This window comes from Physeter macrocephalus, chromosome 21 (assembly GCF_002837175.3).
Source record: "Physeter macrocephalus isolate SW-GA chromosome 21, ASM283717v5, whole genome shotgun sequence".
NCBI classification, from domain to species: Eukaryota; Metazoa; Chordata; class Mammalia; order Artiodactyla; family Physeteridae; genus Physeter; species Physeter macrocephalus.
The window spans coordinates 31,590,773-31,608,891 of NC_041234.1; the positions used below are offsets into that span (position 1 = coordinate 31,590,773).

Consider the following 18,119-nt stretch of genomic DNA (forward strand, 5'->3'; position numbering starts at 1 on the left):
ATTTTATATATATATACATATGCCACATTTTGTTTATCCATTCATCCATTGGTGAACACTTGGGTTGCTTCCACCTTTTGGCTATTATGAATAATGCTACTATGAACACAGGTGTACAGATGCCTCTCTGAGACCCTGCTTTCAATTCTTTTGGTTATATGTCCAGAAATGGAATTGCTGTATCATATGGTAATTCTATTCTTAGTTTTCTGAGGAACCACCGTATTGTTTTCTGCAATGACTGCAGCATTTTACATTCCAACCAACAGTGCACAAGAGTTCCAACAAGGTTATCCTAACCAACCCTTGTTATTTTTTTGTGATTTTATTTATTTTTATAGTAGTCACCCTAATGGGTATGAGGTGGTATCTCACTGTTTTTTTTTTTGTTTTATAAATTTATTTGTTTATTTTAGTTTTGGCTGCATTGGGTCTTTGCTGCGCACGGGCTTTCTTTAATTGCGGCGAGCGGGGGCTACTCTTTGTTGCAGTGCGTGGGCTTCTCATTGCGGTGGCTTCTCTTGTTGCGGAGCACCGGCTCTAGGCTCAAGGGCTTCAGTAGTTGTGGCACGCGGGCTCAGTAGCTGTGGCTCACGGGCTCTAGAGCGCAGGCTCAGTAGCTGTGGCACACGGGCTTAGTTGCTCCGCGGCATGTGGGATCTTCCTGGAGCAGGGCTCGAACCCGTGTCCCCTGACTTGGCAGGCGGATTCTTAACCACTGCGCCACCAGGGAAGCCCCTCACTGTGGTTTTGACTTGTATTTCCCTAATGATTAGTGATGTTTATAATCTTTTCATGTGGTTATTGGCCTCATTTATATATATTCTTTGGAGAAATGTCTATTCAAGTCCTTTGCTCATTTGAAAATGGTTGTTGCTGTTGTTGAGTTGTAGGGGTTCTTTGTATGTTCTGGATATTAGCCCCTTATCAGATATATGATTTGTAAATATTGTTTCCCATTCCATGGATTGCCTTTTCACTCTGTTGATTGTGTCCTTTGATGCACAGAAGTTCTTAATTTTGACATAGCCGACTTACCAATTTTTTTCTTTTGTTGCCTATGCTTTTGGTGTCATATCCAAGAAATCATTACCAAATCCAATGTCATGAAGCTTTCTCTCTGTTTTCTTCCAAGAGTTTTATAGTTTTAGGTCTAACATTTATATGTTTGATCCATTGTGAGTTAATTTTTGTATATGATATGACCCAACTTCATTCTTTTGCATGTGGATATCCAGTTTTCCCAACACCATTTGTTTAAAAGAACTGTGATTATTTATTTTAATGCTCAAATTGTTCTAGTTTTGGCCAGTGGGAGTCTCTTCGAGCTGGCTCCTGTGTCCTTTTGACATATCTCCATCATTTTTTAAAGCACATCTTTCCTTTAGATCACATCAAGATGTTTCAGGCTCATCTTGTACTTTCCCAGTCCTGGCCCTGGACTCAGACATTTCTCCAAAGAAACTTCGTTTTCTTTGAGTGGATAATGGCACTTAGGACACCAAGATCTGGGCACTAGAAGTGCTCATTGCTTCTGTAGTGTTGCTGATTCTAGGCCCTCTCCGTGGACAGAGTTAGGATATAATATGGATGTGTATATGTTGTGAATCCATATACACATATGTATGTAAATCCACACACACATCTATCTTTCTACTTATACATTAAAATCCATGAGTTCCTACTGACGTCTGTTGTACAATACCAATCCAACACCAGAGTGTTCATCCGAGCCTTTCTCTGTTTCCCTTTCTGTTTGTAACTCCCTTCTCCAACAGTGAGAAACCTGATTCTCATTAGCCACAAGAATTTTACTTATTTGCTCAGTCGTAAAGTACACATTCAGTAGTTTCAGATTCACTAACCTGATTCACTGTGGAAGAGAAGTCTACCAACTAGAGGTCAGTATTTGTTACAGTCCATTTTGTCTGTAGCCGTATGGATACCTTGTTCAAAAGTTACCTTAGTTTGGGAATTCCCTGGAGGTCCAGTGGTTAGGCCTCTGTGCTTCCACTGCAGGGGGCACGGGTTCAATCCCTGGTAGGATTTTTTTTCACAGCTTTCAGAAAGTTTTTTATTGGTTGCAATGATATAAAATGCATCATTTGAATTCCCTCCTGTCATTAAGTGCTTGCTAGCAACAGCATAAGAAAACTTTCTGTACATCTGACAAGCTCAAATGATTTATTTCATGCTGGAAGGGGAAAAATAGCAAACACCACTCTTAACTTGTCTGTCTATAATTAACCTCTCTCTCTCTCTCAAGGCTACGTTGGTTAAAATCAACGGACAACCCCTTTTGTAAACCCAATTTGTAAATTTTAATGTTTTCATCAGAATAGTCTTTTATATCACTCTCCAACAAGAAACAATAAAATTACTAACAGCAAACTTCAATACAAGAACGCTCTCCAGATGAACAACTCAAACAAAATGTAAAATGTAAATCCCGTATAACACAATTGAAGCGTCCAAAACAATTTAAATAATTTTAAATATTTTATTTTTAAACTGCTACAAATGCTTTATACAATATTTCAACATAAAGTCCCCATAACAGAAATGTAACAAAATGGGAATGATAGTGAAAGGGTTAAAGTAGCACAAATTCACCAAACAAGTACTAAACTACAAATTTTAAGAGGTAGATTACTTTTAAAGTTGAGAACAACAACAACAACAACAAAACACGAATAAAACAGCCATTTTCCACCAACTCAGTCATTAATTAGAGGGAAGGCATATAATAATGCATGGAGAAATGATACTTGTATACTCAGATACAGGCCAATTCGTTGGGTTTTTAAAATCTCTATTAGAGACTGATGTGTAAAACCTGATAAGTAAATTCATTTACCCTTAGGTGTAGACATACATCTATACAGGCCTGTGATGTATCCCGGGCACTGATATATTGCTACTGTCTCCGATAATATAACAGTTATAAGTTAGTGCCAGATAATAATCTGAGAGGATAATGTCCATTTGGATATATAAGCATGACACTGGAAGAGGCATAAAAGAGTCCATATCCAATCTGGTTTCCTCTCCATTATGCTGGCAATCGGCTTGTGATAAAAAACAACAAACAAACAAACAACAAAAAAAAAACAGGCTAAGAAAGAAGCTAAATGCCTCTGTCTACAATTCATTTAAAGGAAAGGCATCAAGAGCTGGTGTGACCAAAACGTTATAAAACGAGTGCATCAGAATCCGTCATCCCTGAAATCTACAACAAACTATTGATAAAACAGCGAACTCGCTTTGCAAGATTAGGTTCAACTCATTCCTTTCTCTGCTCTGTGCCAAAATCCAGGGCCACGCTCAAGTCTGAGTTACCAGTCCCGTGAAGAGGAGCCAGGTCAGCTAGCCCATCCTATAGCGCCCTCCTCTGTGCATCTCAATCACCTGCGAGCCCAGCACGTGTGTTGGGCGCCAGCGAAGGAGCGGATGCTTGACTCTAACCAGGGCAACAAGAAGCCCGCTGGCAATCAGCTGTGTGGTAGGGTTTCTGAGTCAGCTTCAACTGGTCTTGCAAGCTTGGTAGATTTCGTATCCTTTGCCGTAGTGCTTATCCTAAGTTGAGCATGCATTATCTTTATTTAGTCAATTAAGGTTTGTTTTGTTTGGGGGGCTTTTCTACAGGAAGTTCCTAGAAAGTAAGAAAACTGAAGATAAATGACAACATAACACAACCTTATACGAACTGACCATGTTAAAGAAAAGGTGGGAAGACCATGGGACAAATGTTAAGATAGCAACAGGATGACTCGGAAGGTGTGTGGGAACGTGGGTGTCCCACGCAAAAGGGACATGCTGGGAGGGACACAGACAGTCTCCTTGGAGTTATGTGGCAGAGATGGTATGTGAGAAATCAGCACCATTTTGTTTTTTTAACCCATTTCATGGTAAATGGAAAAGCTTGGTCTGGAATTTCGTTTTGCTTCTCCATCACTTATTTACATGTCCTTAACTGGCTGCAGTGGGAATATAGTATTAAACAACAACAACAACGAAAGCAGCTCTAAAAGCAGCGCTGAAGAATGTAAAAATGCCTTGGGATTTACACAGATCAAAGATGGGTAAGAAGGGAGTCGAAAATGTACCTCTTTCCTTATCTTTTTGTCTTACAGTCCATGGAAATGAGCCTTCAGCAACAGCTCTAAATGCAGTCCCACCGACAAGCCACAGGTGGGCTCCAACCCGACCCGTGGAAGGTGAGCCCGACACAGCATTCGCTGGATTAAGAGCTGTAACAGGAGAATCTAGTCGGTGGTATGCCTCTGCGGCTTTGTCCTAAGAAAAAGATTTGGAGCACATGCCTTTTTCACACCCAGATTGGCACAATGGCTTGTGCTACAGGAAATGACCAAATGGCAAATTCTGCTGAGCTCTCAGGGTAGAATGGAAAACTGACGTCATTCTCATGGCTGACTGCAAGTGTATACTTGAAAATGTGGAATCCTAAACTGGCATTTGAATGTAAAACGTCTGAGTGCTGAGGACTAGCCCTTAATCACAGTTATGATGAAACACACAGGAAAAGGGTGTGCTGCCAGTTCAGGGATGAGTCCTCGAACATGCAATGGGGCAAGGACAGCGAAATCACTGAAAACCAGAGTGAAAGTGGATATTTCCAAACCTGTGATATGAAATCACCCCTGAATAAAATTTACAAATAGAAATATACTGAAAAGGGAAGAAGACTAGTTAAAACAACTCCTTGGGCTTCCCTGGTGGCACAGTGGTTGAGACTCTGCCTGCCGATGCAGGGGACACGGGTTCGAGCCCTAGTCTGGGAAGATCCCACATGCCGCGGAGCAACTGGGCCCGTGAGCCACAACTACTGAGCCTGCGCGTCTGGAGCCTGTGTTCCGCAACAAGAGAGGCCGCGATAGTGAGAGGCCCATGCACCGCGATGAAGAGTGGCCCTCGCTCGCCGCAACTAAAGAAAGCCCTCGCCCCGAAATGAAGACCCAACACAGCCAAAAATAAATAAATAAACAGACCAATGAACCGACATTAAAAAACAAAAAACACAACTCCTTGCCCGTGTAATACAACAAACATGGAAAAGGACGAAGCCTCCACTAAGAGCCCTGGGCTGACACAGATGGACCATCACATCCCCAGGCCTGCGCCTAGGATCCCAGCTTTATACCAAATTCACTACAAGGTACTAAGACGACCACAACTCTCTGAAGAAACTCCCACTCTTCTGCCCAGATGATCAAAATATGATGTCCCACTGAATGCTCATTTTGTAATTCCCAAAGATATTTCCCAAGTTTATGGTCGTGGAAGCCTGCTTCTACCATCTACAGTCAGAATAATACCCGTGTCTTCTTAACTGATTCTTCCTTGTTTCCTTTTAGGCCAAATTTCATTCCAGCAATGTTAACTTTCAAACAAAGCACAATAATTAAAACTAACTGGAGCAAAGAATAGAGACACCATTTTATTAGGCACTTCAGTCCTTTGCAGTCTTAAGGGCTCTTCAGAAGCACTGGATGAACTTCACCCAGACAGTTTTCCTTTATAGTAAGTTAATTTTTTCATATCAACTTTACCCTCGAACTGTATAAATGGGATCCAGTACAAAATAAGTGATTCTTTCAGATACTATCGGAAACAAAGGAGAATACACATATACATTCTAAAGCATCAACCACCTGGGAAATGTTTTTTAGTACAGTCTGTGAAAACGATGGCATGTTCTGGGTTCTTTAACCTTGAAAAGGACAGTTCAAGATATTAAAAAAAAAGTTACTTGAGTTAGTTCTTCCTGGTCGCCTTCAGTGAAGCTGTGTTTGAAATATGATTAAGGTTCATTTGTTTCTGTCTGTATTCCATTTTAGGATTTTACCCCATCCTTGTTAACTTCATTTATTTTTTTAAGTATGTGAAACATTAACATGGTTTCAAAAGTCAGAACTTTATCAACAAGTATGTTGTTGTGACAACAAGAAGTGTCACTTCTCTGTCCCATTTCTTCTAGCTGGCCCTCACCCAGCCCTCTAGGCAACCAATCTCAATATGTGCTGGTTTAGCCTTCGCATGTTTCTTTTTTGTAAAGGTAAGCAAATATACGTATGTTTTCTTATATCATCTTGTTTATTACACAAAGGGTTGCATACCCTTTTATGCACTTGGCTTTTTTCCACTTAACAGTATGTCCTGGAAATCACTCCTCATCCATCCACAGCTTTCTTCCTCGATCTTTTTACAGCTGCATAGGACTCCCTTGTGTGACTGTACCACTGTTTTATTCGACCACTGTCTATGTATAGGAACTGACGTTGTTGTCAATATTTTGCAATTATCATTCATGCTGCAGTGAATAACCTTGTGCATATGTATTTTCACATTGTTGGAGGTGTATCTTCAGGGCCAATTGCTGGAAGTGGATTGCTGGGGCAAAAGAGAAACACGTATGCATTTTTGTTAGATGTCATATTCCCCGGCATTGGAGTTGTAAAAAGGGCATTTTTAAAAGCGCAAAGAAGAAAAGCTGCTATTCACAAGAGAAACCAAACAGTCTTTCTTGCTGCCATTCAATGGTCCATGTTGGTTTTAAGATTGAGGGATTTACTTTCACAAAGACTGGTTTTAACAGAGTGATTTAATTTCACCAACATTGTCGGAGCCTCTGCGGGTGGCTGCACCCTCCCCCACACAACCTGATGCTGCTATAAGAGCCGCTTATTTCCCAGAGGCAGCAACTGAGGTCACATGTGATAAGCCACATGAGGGGCCATCTTGGACAGGCGATTCAAAGCCTGTCTGGGCTCTAGGCGATTTTAGAAATTAAGCATTTGTTTCTTTGTGAGATCCCAGATCTCCCAGAAAATCTGATTAAAGCCCTCTCCTTAGGAGCACGCTGAGAAAGAGAAAAGCAGGCCCCATATCCAGGAGCTGGCGTCCAACTCACAAACAGAACTTGGTGTCCTCCCGTTGAATGTGAACAGTTTTGTAGCACATCAGCCTCAGACAAGGCCACTATGCAGCCGCCACAGATCAAGACAAAAACAAGACCACTCCATAATCACGTCTGAACACAGACAGAGTGTGAGGATTGTCCGAGCCACAAAAATGACCAAGTGGTCCCCTAACCTGGCTAATATGCTGCTTCTTTACCAATTACAACTTTAGCCTCACTTTAATCTTCCCTCTTTCTAGATAAGATTTACTGATACGTAATCACAGAATCACTCCACTTCCAATCCAGAGCAAAGCCCTGCTTCCTTAAGCCCTCTCCCAAATCACCTAACACCAGCCCAAATCCCAGAAGAAATCCTCTCTAGCACGCTCTTACTAAGACACCCCACGGTTCCCCACAGTGTGAGCTGTCTCTTGTTGCAACGAGCAGTCAACCCAACTTGTTCAAGCACAGGCGTATTCCTGGGGGTCTTTGGCTGGAGGGCTTTCACAGCACTTACAGAGTTCGCTGAAAATTCAAGGGCTCCTTGAAACCTCTGGTCCACAGGCTCTTAATTAAATGGCCTTGTGCCTAGAGCATCAGTAATGTCATTAAATAGATGGAAAACGTAAGGTCTAGAGAGATTAAGTGACTTCCTCAAAGTCCCAGCCCCAGAGCTGGTAGCTGGGTGGGAACTGGAAACCATGGTGGCTGACCCAAAGGGTTTCATCTTCCCTGGTCCAGCTGCTCCGGGTGGCAGAGCCTGGTCCCTCACAGACCCTGTCACCAGGAGCATGCCTTATTCCCATCTCTCTGCTTCCCTTCTCATACCTCCCTGCCTTTGCCCACGCCATGCCCTCTGCCTGGAATGCCCTTCTTCTGCTTCTCATCCTTGAGCTCTCCTGATTTCCCTTCAAGATCCAGCTTGGTATCACCTGCGAGGTGGGGGAAACCTTTCCCGCCTCCTGTCTCTGGCACTCCCATACCCTGGGCCGACCCTCCCTTCATAAGCCTTGTCACACAGAAGCTCCTGTCTCCCCACTAGGCAGGGCCTGCACATCTGTTCTGTCTGGGGCCCCCAGTGCCTGTGCTGGGCTGGGCTGGGCTGGGCTTCCAGGGGATGTCCAGGGAGGGCTGACTACAGGACTCCATCAAGCAGGTGACTAGAGTGGGTGAGGGAGGGGAGGTGCTGCTGGCCTCTGCCTGCCTGGAGCATGCCTGGAATGGGGCTGCCAAGAAGACTCTCTGGATCTGGGGGGGCACTGACACTCACCCTGCAGTCCTACTGCCTTCAGCTTCCTGCCCCACCACACCTGCAGGCTGCTGCCCGTGTTCCTTCCAGAGCCCGCTTGGGCCTCTCCATAGCTCCTGGCTCCCCAGAGCCCCCTGGTACACTGTCCCTTACCCTGGGCCCCTCTGGTGCCCCAAGATCTGACTGCACCGACCTCATGTCGAGCTGTTAGAGGTGTGGGCTTTTCCTAACTGGGCCTGACACCGGGAAGGCTGCAGCACGGGGGTTTGTTCAGCCACCAAGCCCCATCCCCTGCCAGGGATGTCATCCCAATGGCACATCCTCGACTGTCCTCCTGGCTCTTGGTCCCTGTGAAAGACAACACCATCCCACAGAGCCAACAGAGCCCAATGCTCCTGACAAGGGGCCTTGGATGGTTTCTTAGATAAAAATTCAGCTACACTCAGGAGATTTCAGAAGCTGCTTCCGTCGAGGAAATTCTTAAAAGAGCCCCAGCTAGGAGTGGCCTCCACTTCCTGGTTAGAGATGCTCACCAGCACAGCCGCCCAGCACTCCCCTCCCTCCTCTTCCCTTGGCGATGCGGCCATGCATCCTGCAAGCCCCCCAGCTCTGCAGAGCCGGGTATGTTGGGATGCACATGCCTAATGCCCCCAGCCATGCTGGGTCCCTCACACGTGTCCCCAGAGCACGTGGCATGAACCAGAGTTCACGATTGCATCTGCACACCAACCAGTCGTCTATGCATCCCTCTGTCGTCCATCTGTCCGTCCATCTCAGAGACAGTTCCCACAAAGGCATCCTTTCTGAGATTTGGAGTCTTTTTGTTTCTTTGAATTGCAGGCTGGGTTTGACACACATGGCTCCTTGGGGCTTGGAGCAAGAGTGGGCTGGCCACCCAAAGGTCTCTGGCTACACTCTCTGGGTGCTGGCTCTTTTGCTCAAATGTCACCCCTGGCTTCCCAGGGTCAGGAATGAAAGGTCCCTCCCCCTCTTTCCAGTGTCAACTTCTGCCTCGGCCCTTCATCCACCTGATTCTTCAACCACACTCATCTCTCTTACACCTCCCAAAATTTATCCATGCTGTGCCCACTTCCAGGAATGCCCTTCCTTCTCGTCTCTCTTGGGGTTTCCACAGAATTGATCACAGAATCATGCAGTGAGGTATGCCCGTGGATATCTCTCCAGCTAGACTGGGGGCTGCTTAAAAGCAGGGGTGGACATGATTCAGATCCATAACAGTCTCTAGTTACGTTGGGGGGGGGTGGATGGTTGGGTAGGTGTGTGAGTGGACGGATGGGTGGATGGATGAGTGGATGAATGAATAGGTGGGTAGGTGGGTCACTGATGGGTGCATGAATGGGTGCAAGGCTAGGTGAGTGGTTGGGTGATCGGTGAGTGGGTGGGTGGATGGATGGAAGAGAGGGTGATGACTGTTCTAATGTTTTGACCTGCCCTATTTGCTTCCTGGAGCCTCCCGTCTGACCCTCCCACACAGAACTTATCTGTAATCATCCAGAAGAACAGACCTCCCTCTTTAGGAAGCTCCTTCCTGGGCTTCCCTGGTGGCGCAGTGGTTGCGCGTCCGCCTGCCGATCCAGGGGACGCGGGTTCGTGCCCCGGTCCGGGAGGATCCCACGTGCCGCGGAGCGGCTGGACCCGTGAGCCGTGGCCGCTGGGCCTGCGCGTCCGGAGCCTGTGCCCCGCAGCGGGAGAGGCCGCAGCAGTGAGAGGCCTGCGTACCAAAAAAAAAAAAAAAAAAAAAAAATCAGGAAGCTCCTTCCTCAGTGTTAGAAATTGATGCTTGATGAATACACATCTACTCAACAGCTTTGGAGCAGAACTGAAGTGACAGGTTGACAGCTGGACAGACAGAGCCCTCAGAGGAAGGGAAAAGAACTGCCTGGGAGGGCCATCTGCCTTGCATGGAGACCTAAGATAGGAAAGAGATTTCTCTTTCCTCCTGGGCTGCCTTGGGGCCTCTAGATCCACTGTGTACTTGGAAGTCTCCCCAGAGACCTCTCCTTCCTATTGCCACACTGCCCTAAATTCCACCATTAGATTAAATCGTTTCCAGTGAGGCTTTGCCTTCTTCAGATAGCCTCTGCCACAAGCACGTTCACCGCTTCTGGAAGACATTGACATTTTAGTATAAAATACCTGTCACGAGAGGCAGAATTTCTGGGGGCTGAGAGAGATGAGGTTTACTGAGTCCATCCCTCAGCCCCTACAAGTTCCCCAGGCAGGCCTCAGGTGTGACCTAAGGACAAAAATCTCCTCTACGTTAGCCTTGCGCACCTGGGCACTTGGGCTCTTGGCCGACTCTGCCTCTCAACCTTTTGAGCAGCTTCCTTATTGTGAAGGGGCGTGCCTTTCCCCTTCTGGTCTGCAGTGCTTATCTCTGAAAGCAGGGCCTGGGGTGGGGAGGAGCTTCAGTTTCCAGCTGTTATGCTCTTGGAGACCATCTGTTCCTCCCTAAAAGGTGGCTGCAAAGGTCCTCAGCAGCCAGTTCCCAACTCCAACATGCCCATTGTGCAGATGGAGAAACCAAGGCCCCAAGAGGTGACTTCCCCCAGGGAGCCCCACAGTCACCTGATGGGAATTCATCTTTCCTTGTGCTCCTCCCCGCTTCGTCCTCTGGGTCCCAGGATCCCCTGGGTGGCAGCCATAGGGGTTCCAGAGACAGTGAGCCAGACACATCCTCGCTGGCCAGGGATCTGACTCACTGATCCATCACCCAGGGAGCACTTGCTAGGTGTCTTAGCCCAGGATAGAGAAGCTGGGCCCTGCTAGGCCAGCATCTGGAAGGGGTCCCAAGCATCCTTTCTAAGATGTCTGCCATTGGAAGTTCTGCAAACAGACCTAATGACTGGCAGCTGACATTTATTTAGTCGTTGCTCTGTGCTGGACTATTTAAAGAGCTTCTCATCGGTTAATCTGCTCCGCAGGAACCATAATTACCTGCATTTCATCGATAAGGCAGCTGAGACTCAGCTGTTGAAACAACCTGCCTGACAATAAAGCCCTTCCCACTGGTGTCACCAGCCCAGTGGCCCAGGATGGCAATGGGGCATTTCAGCACCTGTGTGTCCTGAATAAGCCCAACACAACTGGCACTGTCCAGGACGGGGAAGGGGAGCTGGCTGTGTCTTAGATCTGAATCAGGGCACAGCACTGAAGGTGGGAACCAACAGGGGGGCCCCTCACCCCAGAGGGTCATTCCACATCCTCAGGGTTGGGGGGTGTCACAGCCCCTCTTTTCCACACCCTGTGCAAAGCACAGCCCTTCCCTCCAGGAGCAGGGCAGAGCCCAGGATGGCCTGGATTCAGCTGTCTCCCCACCCCAGCCCCTGAGGCCCCCTTCCCCTCCCACCTCTGTACCTTATCTGTACTATGACCTGGCAGATGCGGTTAAAGAAAAAGTTCCAAAATGGTAATGTCACGACTCATACACATATAAAGTGAACACACGTCAAAGATTTTACTTAGGGTTTTTAGTAATGAGAACTGCTAAGACGTTACAATCAGCTCAAAGGAGAATCCGCAGAAAAGACATATATAGATGAATTTGCCAATTGATGCCCTAGGATATTTGGAGTCATCCTTTCTACAGGGTAGAAAGCACTTTATCTCGACAGGACAAAATTCACTTGCATGTTTAATAACGGGACTCCTCAGTTCTGCGCATGTTAACTCCTGTCTCTATAGAGTTTGAAAATGGCCCAGCCAGAGACAAGGGTGCTGCCCCTATGGATCGGATAAGCCATAAATGTCCCCTAGACACACGAGCGTTCCATTGAAACGACACCTGGGAATAGTTCTGCCCATTTAAAAGCCTCCCACAGTTTTTCCTGACAATGTATAGCACTGAACTAGACATTGGCTGAGACTTTTTGCAGCTCAGAGGCCTTCCTGAGTTGAGGCATGCCCAGCCCCTGTGGTTATATCCGCTTTCTGACTCATCTATCTCCTCACTTCTTTGCTTTTGAGACCTGGACGCTGAGGGGCGCCACTAGCTCACCTAGGACGTTTGCAAACTTCAGGAAAGGACGCCCCGGCCCCAGGCCAAGACCCAGGGATGCAAGAGGAGCCCAGGCCACATCTCTGTCCCCACCTGCCTCCTTGGCCGGGTGTCCCTGGTCAGGGCACAGCCTGCCCAGCTGTGCACGGTGGCCTGCTGCCCCAATATTATACAGTCAGTAGTGGTGACCCCCTTACTAAAAGGATCTAGAAGAAAGCGATCAGCTTGGGGCTGAGGTGGGGGCCCTGACACTACACCTGAGGGGCTTTTTTGGGGTGAAGGGCTAGGGTGCTGAGACTAGAAGGGATACCTCTCTGCTCTCTGCAAACCTGCTGTACATTTGGGTCAGCCTTGGAGCAGCAGTCCCCCTGTCCAGCCAGAGCCAGGAGGAGGGTTGGGGGTCCCTGTGCCTCCCCCTCTCTGTCTGGGCAAGTTGGTGGGGGACTGGGGCTGGCAGTGGAGCTGCCCCCTCCTAGCCCAGGGTGGCTGGCCTGCCAGGCCTGGCCTCCCCACTGCTGACAGGCCAGAGGGCATGGCTCCTTCAGCCCCTTTCCGAACCTTGCCCCAGGAGGAAGGGTGTGAAGACTCAAAGGTAGCAGAGGAGCAGGACAGTGGCCCAATGCTGGGGAGCCGCTCTTCTGCCCGCTCACTGTCTGTGGTTTACTCTTTCAGGCTAAATGCTTCCCTGGGCCTGGGCTGCAAGCAGGCAAGCCATTTGACAGCAAAGAGTACTGAGGCCCGGGAAGGGTGGTGGCTTACCTGGGCCCCAGTGGCCCTGGGAACCCTAAACAGCTTCCTAAGTGTAAGCTGCCCATTCCAGGGACAGATCAACAACTCCCCCACCTACCAACGCTAATCCATCTCTAGGCCCCTCCCAGGCCTGGCCTCTGGGTCTCCTACAAGCGATGAGAGAGCCAGATGAGGCTTCCTGACCGAATGAACACCGCCTTCCTACTCCTAGGCCTTGGCCTTCTGAGTCAAGGCCTTTGCCTTGACTTCTGTCTTCCTTTTCCTGTCCCTGCACGTCCAGGCCCTCCCTTGCCCTGGGCCCTCTTCCCTGTACCTTCCTACCCCACCCTCTAGGAAGCCTTACCTGAGTCTCTGCTCCCTGATCTGAGCAGCTTGCTGGCACTTCTGCTTTGTATCATGGAGGCTTATAAGCATTGCTCATCTTTCCTGGAGTCTGGAGTTTGGTCACATGGTCTCCAGGGTGCCAGAGCACACCACTGTGCTCAACTCAGCTGAATGAAGGAAGGGGCGTTTTCCTAGCTCTAGCTTTGTCCCAAGTAACAAGGTTGGAGAAAAGCAAAACGGTCCTGAATTCCACTCCCCGGCCTCTGCCAAAACCTGGATTCCTAGAGAAAGCACACTTCTTGGTTTCCCTTACAATCCCCAGCCAGGTGTAGGTGGAAGGGAAGCAGCATGCCCATCCCCCACACAGATGCCGTAAGTGTGCCCCCAAGGACACATGTGCACAGACACCAAGATCCAAGCTCATGGGCACATCTGAACACCTGAGCACATGCCATGCATGGGCCCCTAGGGATACACGTATACACATGCCCTTACCCAGGCCCATGTCCACACATGAAACCATGCACACACATGTGCATGGGCCCCCAGAGTTGTACATGCACAGATAGTGAGGCCCAGGACTGTGGGCACACCTGCATCCATCCACACACACACACATGCACATTTATACAGGGCCCATGGACCAATATGCACCTGGGTACACACACATTTATGGATGCCCAGGGGTACGCGTGCACAGACATCACAGTCCAGGCTCCTGGGCACTTGTGAGTCCATACAAACACAGATGTACCTTCATGAACCCCCCAGGGGACATGAGCACAGACAGCCAGGCCCATGGAAATAACTCCAGCCATGCCTACACACATGCTCAGGCCCAGGCTCTCAGGGGTACATGCTTACTGACACCCAGGCCCAGCCCCATGTGTGCACCTGGTCAAGCACACTGGCAAATGCACCGGCACCCGGGGTATACAAGTACAGACACTACACACACAAGCCTGGGCCAACGGGCTCCTCTGTACCTGTGCACTTACACACAGCCACGCATGTGCACCCTAGGGTACACCCATACACACACAGACACAAACACTCAGGCTTGCGCCCATGGTTAATAGGGGTTTGAACACGAAATCTCCTGCATAAGCATATCCCGGTGTGTGTACACTATTTCTATTCACAAACACCCTGATCAGGGTACAGGCCCCCGTGTCCCTGCTGGGCTCATCTGCACCCTAGTATCTCCACAGGTGCACACTTGCACCTGTGTAATGCACATACACACCTGCACCCAAACCAGCAAAGCCTGAATGTACATGCATGTACCACATATGCGTGCACGTGTGAACACTGTAAATGTGCACACACAGACATAAGCACACCAGGCATGCATGCAAATAATTTCACACATGCTGGAATGCACACTGTGCACACACACACGTCCATGTGGGCGTGCACACCCAATCACCCTTGGAAGCTTTCAATCACCAACTCTGCCTGGCTGGTAATTGCTTTCAGCTCCTGTGTCTGGCAGAACTTTCTTGTGAGCTGCGGTCTGTGATCTATGATCCACCCCAACTTTCCTCAGCCCCTGCCACCTAGAGAGATTCAGACATTTGTCCCTAACCTTGGGCTGCCACCAAGCCTGAGATGACACCATTACCGATACTCTCCCAAACCACGGCACCAGTGGCTCTAAACTGCATACGTGTTATGTGGGAGAACAGCCTGGCGTGGACCAGGTTTGGGTGGGGCTTTAGAAGGAGGCTTAGGGCGGTTCTGAAAACTCCCCAAACAATTCTTTTTTTAAAAAATTTTTTATTACCCCCAACAATTCTTACTCATCTTGCAGTGTGGCTGAGGATGTCCTGTGGATACAGCCCCCAGAATCCGATTTGTGGGAGTGCTGTGGATTTCACCCTGTGTTTCTCTGGCTACACATCCCCTCTCTGAGCTTCAGAGCCCCATTCAACTAGACAGGGAGACTATACTGAATTTTACTTCTTTCACTTGAATGCCTGCTGTCCTCAGACATGGCCAAAATGAGTCTCCTGGAGTCAGATCTGAAACTGAGAGGCAAAGTATTGGTTTGCTCAGTGGATTAGGGCTGCCATAACAAAATACCACTGACTGGGGGGCTTAAACAACAGACACATTTCCTCAAAGTTCTGGAGGCTGGAAGTCCAAGATCAAGGTGCCATTCGAGTTGGTTTCTGGTGAGACATCTCTTCCTGGCTTGCAGATGGCCACCTTCTCACTGTGTCCTCACATGGCCTTTCCTCTGTGCACGTATGCATGGAAAGAGCTCGCTGGTGTCTCTTTCTCTTATAAGAATCCCCCCAGTCCTATTGGATTAGGACCAACTCCTATGACCTCATTCCTCATTGAATTATGATCTCCTTAAAGCCCCCATCTTCAAAAACAGTCACATTGAGGGCTAGGGCTTCAACACATGAATTTGTAGGGGGACACAATTCAGGTCCTAACAGTCAACAAACAAAGCGCTACCTTGAGCTGTGGCAGGATGGCTACAGCTCCTCCTTTTCCTCAGATGCGTTCCTGAGACGTGTCTGTGCAGAAACCAGATGGAGAGGAGGAGTAACAACAGGCATGATCGCAGCCCGTCTTGTAGACATAGAATTCCTTACTGCTTGCAAAGTACTGCACTTTAAAAAAAGTCATATTTACTGAGGTATATTTTACATACAGTAAAATGTCTCCTTCGCAGCATACAGTTCTCTGAGGCTTGAAAAACAAAACTAGTTGGTTAACTGCCACTAGTAGGAGAGAAGTTCTCTCACTTCAAAATAGTTCTTTGAAAAAAAAAAGTTCTTTGTGTGGCCATGCTGAAGTCAGTCCCTCCCTCCACCCCTAACCACTCCCTGCCAACCACTGATCTGTGTGCTATCCCCACAGTTTTGCTTTTTTCCAGAATGCCATATAGATGGAATCGGACAGTATGTAGCCTTGTTATTCAGGCTCCTTTCACTTAGCCTAGTGCATTTGAGGGTCATCTATATTGGATGCATCAGTAGTTTGCTTTTCATTGCTGAGTAGTGAGGATGTGTCAGTTTCTTTATTTATTTGCCAGCAGTTGAAAGACATGTGGGTTGTTTCCAGGTTGGGGTGATTGCAAACAAAGCTGTTATGGATATTTGCGTATAGGTTTTTGTACAAACATAAGTTTTCATTTTTCTTGGATAAATACCTATGAGTGGGATTGCTGGGTTGTGTGGTAGGTGTATGCTTCACTTTATAAGAAACTGCCAAACTGTTTTCCAAAGTGACTTAATCATTTAACATCACTACCAGCACCATAGGAGAGTTTCAGCCTCGCCAACACTTAGTATGGTCAGTCTTTTTAAGTTTCGCCATTCTAATAAGTGTATAATGATATCTCATTGTGGTTTTAATTTGCATTTCTCTAATGATTAATGATGTTGAGCGTCTTTTCACATTTATTTGCCATCTGTATTTCCTCTTTGGTGCAGTATCTGTTCAAATCTCTTGCCCATTTTTTAATTGGGTTGTTGGTTTTCTTATTATTGAATTGTGGGAATTCTTTATATATTCTGGATACTGGTCTTTGTCAGATAATGCATTTTGAAAAGATTTTCTCCCAGTCTGTGGCTCATCCTTTCACTTTTGCATTATACATTTATATCTATTATTTTGTTTCATTTATACTTTCAACAAGTATTTATTAAGTGTGCCATGCACTGCTCTAGGTACTAAAAACACAGAAGAGAACACAACAGGCCCACACACCTGTCTTCAGGGACTTCCCATGCTCAGTATTATTCAATAGGCAATGGAAAACACTAAATTAACATGTTGGATATTCTACTTGTCCCCTCATCCCCGGCAATCCATTCTCCCTCCTTCCCTGTCCTGCCCTGTGTCCCTGTGTGGACTTCATCAGCCATGCTCTGCCCCATCTGGCTTCCAGCTGGGTTGGTCAATGAGAGACCCCGGTAGGTGACTGGACAACACAAGGACAGAGAAAGCCAGGTGTTCACTGGCTGGGGCTGGGTTTCAGCTTCTCCTGGGTTTCGGGAACACTGTTCCCTTTCCTGCCCCTTCAGGCCTAGGAATGGTGGCAGCACCCCTCTGATGTCCCTGGGTAGCTCGGCAACCTTACTGGTTTACTGAACTCTCTGCACCTCTGTAATGGTCCCTTCATTCAGGTCTCTTCGAAATTCCACCTGTGTGTGCTTTGTGTCCCTCCACCCCGACTGCAGGGCCCTGGCTGACTCAACAAGTATATATATTATATACTATTAGGATGTACTAAGTGCTATGAAGAAAAACAAAGCAGGATGCAGGGATACAGAGGTGCTATTTTGGATAGTCAGGGAAGGCTTCCTAAGGAGATGATCTTTAAGCAGAGAAAACGAAGGGGGAAGCCATGTAACTGTGAACGATGTACATATCTTGGGACGAGTGTTCAAGCACAGGGGAAACAGCAGGTGCACAGGCCCTTTAGTGGGAATAATGCTTTAGTGTGTTTGAGGAACATCAAGGAGGCTAGTGTGGTTGGAGAGAATAGGTGAGCAGAGATGCTGGAGAGATTGGCAGGGCAAGAATTATTATACTCATCTGCCAAAGGTGGAAACCCAGGGCCCAGGGAAAGGCAAGGCTGGCCTGAGGTCCCACAGTGAGGTCATCTTCATTCAATCCCCATGACTTTTCCCCAATATATCCTGTGTTTCTGAGGAACAGGGGGAGGGCTACCATATGCCCCAACGAGAATGTACAGCCCCCTGGGGAGGCCTGTCAAGTGGTTATGGTCCTGGCTCCTGGGGCCACTGCCCTCCATGGCTCAGCCTGATCTCTGATCTGATTTAAGGACTCCAGTCTGTCCTCACAGCAGCCAGAGGGTCCTTTTACAACCC

The 18,119-nt window shown here is 47.6% G+C and overlaps 1 long non-coding RNA gene across 1 annotated transcript; it reads right to left on the reverse strand.

The window, feature by feature from the left end:
- Positions 1 to 2,529: 2,529 nt before the first annotated feature.
- On the reverse strand, positions 2,530 to 14,176 carry LOC129391700 (uncharacterized). Its single transcript, XR_008616332.1, has 4 exons — positions 13,283 to 14,176; positions 9,698 to 9,903; positions 4,107 to 6,411; positions 2,530 to 3,652 (listed from the first exon to the last, which is right to left on the reverse strand). It is a non-coding gene; the product is annotated as an uncharacterized lncRNA (long non-coding RNA).
- Between the last annotated feature and the right edge of the window lie 3,943 nt (positions 14,177 to 18,119).